The sequence below is a fragment of the Anoplopoma fimbria genome, unplaced genomic scaffold, assembly GCF_027596085.1.
Source record: "Anoplopoma fimbria isolate UVic2021 breed Golden Eagle Sablefish unplaced genomic scaffold, Afim_UVic_2022 Un_contig_12997_pilon_pilon, whole genome shotgun sequence".
Classification (NCBI taxonomy): Eukaryota; Metazoa; Chordata; class Actinopteri; order Perciformes; family Anoplopomatidae; genus Anoplopoma; species Anoplopoma fimbria.
The window spans coordinates 1-3,902 of record NW_026552826.1 but is presented as its reverse complement, the minus strand read 5'-3'; the positions used below and the strand labels follow the sequence as shown (position 1 = coordinate 3,902).

The 3,902-nt window shown below is 36.9% G+C and overlaps 1 pseudogene; it reads left to right on the top strand.

Annotated features, from left to right (window-relative positions):
* Positions 1-2,444: 2,444 nt before the first annotated feature.
* LOC129116208 (trypsin-3-like) lies at positions 2,445-3,683 on the top strand (annotated as a pseudogene).
* The last annotated feature ends 219 nt before the right edge of the window (positions 3,684-3,902 follow it).

Genomic DNA, 3,902 nt, shown 5'->3' with positions numbered 1-3,902 from the left:
ATATAAATGCTATTAGCTTGATTTATGTACGCCTTGGTCCAGCCCCTAGATATGCTGCTATAGGCCTAGACTGCCGGGGGACTACCTAGGATACACTGAGCTCCTCTCTCCTCTTCTCTCTCCGTCCATCTTTATCTTTATGTATTCGTGTCCTATTTATGCACATTACTGACTTTGATTCTTCCCCGGAGTCCTTGTGCTTTCTCGCCTCGCAGGTTTCCATGAATCGGGGTTATATCTGGACAGTGGTCGTACCTCCTGCTGTGGCCCTGCTGACACCCACTGCTATTACCACTAGTATTATTAGTCACATTACTATTATTATTCCTTGTACTATTACGCTTATTGGCTTTGCTTCTACCCTGGAGTCTTTGTGCTTTCTCGCTTGCAGGTTTCGATGAATCGTTGTGGTACACTGGACCTGTGGTCGGCTCTCCTGATGTGACCGGCTGACACCCACTGCTACTTTTTTATTATTATTATTAGTCACATTACTATTACCTATATCATTATTTCAATTCTACTATAGTTATTGCAGCTGTTATTACACAATTTTTAAATTTTTACTTTGTTACTCTGCTTACTACCTGATTATATGAATAATTTGTGTCATATACATTGAATCTGTTGTAACTCTGTTATGTTGTTCATTCTGTACACATTACATCCATTGCATCTCGGTCCATCCTGGGAGAAGGATCCCCCTCTGTCGCTCTCCCATGGTTAATATGAGGGTTCCAGGTAAGAGGGATGTCGCATGTGTACAGATTGTAAAGCCTTTTGAGGCTAATTTGTGATTTTGGGCTATACAAAATAAATTGAATTGAATTGATTTATGTAGAAATACATTTAATATAATCTTTAATAAATATAATATATATTAATATAATTAAGTAAAATGTATCCTGAAATAATCAAGGCCTTTAAACTGGACAGAGGACTGCACGCCAAAACAACCAGACACCAGAACAACTTCTTTCCTATGGCTGTCACTCTGATGAATGATTGAGTGTGTGTACATAATAGTTAAATGTTTCTCATTATCCTTTGTTCTTCTTCAATCTCTTTGTTTTTTGTTTATTTGTCTGTTTCTGTGTACTAGTGAGCGGAAGAAACAGGGTCAAATTCCTTGTATGCTTACGCATACATGGCTTAAAAAGCTGATTTTGATTCTGACTCTAACTAAGAGCCCCTCAAAAGACAGGGTTTCAAGAGCAGATGGTAATACAGGTGTTGCTGTATGTCTTTAGTATTGCATTATCAATCAAACTTGCAATGTAGTGAATCACCAAAACCTGCTACAAAGTGAGCCTGGAGCCTTTGGTCAGACTAAAGGTTTAGGGCAGTTGCTGGCTATACCTTGTTTTTAATCAAGATTTGTGTTCTTTATATTCGGGGAATAACTCATTTTCATCTTTTAATAATTCAATTTTCACTTTTTATTAAGACACAATGTATGCAGTTATAAATCATGAATCATTATAAGTTATAAAATCAGTTCAAAAGTAAATATTGTACAATATAATCAAAACTTTTTACATTTAATGAAACTTGTGATGATTATCCAAAGCGCATAGATTAGTGCACGGGTTTCATAACTGTGACTTGTCACTGAAAACTGAAGCAGGAAGCTGGTTTATGTGGTTCATCTGGTCTGTCACAGAATTCACAATTTCTTTTGAGTAAGCCGTTTACCAAAACCCCCAACAGCCAAATGGTGAAAATACAGATCCTAAAAAAGATACTAAATCATTACTATCTGGTATCTATGCATTAATGTCTCTTTTTTCATTAAAAATGATAATCAACAAAGTGATAGAGTCATCAAATTCACCCAAATTAAGTATACTAATCGTGAACTCTTGAGGGGAAGAGGGTCCACAATGAATAAAATTGAAAGATGCAGCGAATAAATCATGCACAAAATAAAAAGAAGAGGAGAATCAAAAATGGATTAATAGAGTGACCGGTATGGCCACAGCGAAACATTTTGACTTTGACAATACAGAATCCTGGCGTTGAACCTGAGTTATTGAATTAATCTAACAAAAGTGTATTAATGTTGCTAATTGATATTCATAAAAACTAAAGAAAGGAGGCCAAGAATGAACTAAATCAAGAGGCTGAAAGTGTTCTAAATACAAAAGTGAATAATGAATGACACAAAAAGTAAAAGACGGAGAATGAATTAACGTGACAGAATGTGTTAAACCCATAGCATGCTGATCATAAAGTGCTTCACGCTGTTGAGGCATTCGATAACAGAAGATCATGCAAAGATAACATACGCTGCAAACTTTCAAACAGAAATTAATCAAATATTGCGGTTGAAAGTCGAGATGAAACAGATGATAATCGCACTGGCCACCAAAGCAAACTGCTATATAAAAGGGTCGACTTGACAGCCCCAAGAAGAAAGACAGGTCACTTGTCTTGCTGGCATCATGCATGCTCTGCACACATTTCTGCTTTTTCGTCTCCTTGGGTTTCTTGGAGGAAATGGTAAGATTCCCAAAGTATTATTATCTTTCTCCAACCATTTAATGTGACATTAATTTAATTTTGATTGTTCTTATCTTTGCAGCAGATGGGAGTGAAATCATAAATGGGGAAGAAGCTCCGGATGGGTCCATGCTGTATATGGCCTCGTTGCAGAACAACAGGGGTCATGCATGTGGAGGATTCCTGATCCGTGACAACATTGTGGTCAGTGCTGCGCAGTGTTATAACGCGTGAGTAACATTTCATTGTCCAGCAATCTTTGATTCATGTATTTGGAAATCAATTGAAAATATAAACCACATTTTTTTAAAATAAGAACTTACTATTGTATACATTATCATTTTAGAAAATGTTCAAACAATCCCTCTTTTTATCTCTCATACAGGGCAATTACACATGTTGTACTTCACCCACGATCTCAAGAGTGTTGATAATGGAAATAAAAAAATAATTGAAAAGACATACATACACCCATCTTATACATCTCCAGGAAGAGGTTCAGACATCATGCTCCTCAAAGTAAGTATATTCTCAGGTAAAATGATAAATTTGTCGAGAACCTTTTTATTATTATTAGCTCCATATTCCAGCAATTGTTTGTCAAATGAAATAAAAATAACGTGTGTTATGAAATTAGACATTTCATTATTGTTAACGTTGTGTGTCTCCAGCTGTCTGGGAATGTTAAACTGAGCAACAGGGTGAACGCAATTTCTCTTCCACATCTGAACTGAACATGGAAGGAAAATCTGCCAGGTGGCTGGATGGGGATATAAAAATGGTCGTCAACTTGTTGATAAGCTGAGAGTGGTGACTGTCTCCATCATCAACCACAGTCTGTGTGAAGGAATGGCCTGCTCTTCCTGCCAATGTTATCTGTGCAGGTGGATATGGCACAGAAAAAGGATTTTGTCAGGTGGGTTTTCTGTCTGTTAATAGAACATGTCAGCTGGTATAGAAATGCTAAAAACATCTCAAAATCACATAATGAATAAACTAATGAAGCCTCTTCCTTCTCACAGGGTGATTCTGGTGGTCCCCTGGTGTGCAACGGAAAGGCTGTTGGTGTTGTGTCTTTCAACTATAACGGAAACTGTGTCTATCCAAATAAACCCAACGCCTACACCGAGGTATCAAAGTACCTTGACTGGATCAAAAGTATCCTCAAACATTATGAGTGAAAATCTGCACAGCATGCATTTACTGTAATATGGAGGTTTTGGCGGTCAGTAGGTGGACCTAAATTCTAAATAAAAGTTTCTTGCAAGTACCGTGTTTGATTTCCTCTTTAACAAGTCATCAGAAAAATCTAATTGTATTGAAGTGAATAAAAACAACAGTTATAATAATGGTAACCTTTGAGCGTGTGAATCAAGTGGAGTGTGAACGATATAGTGAAT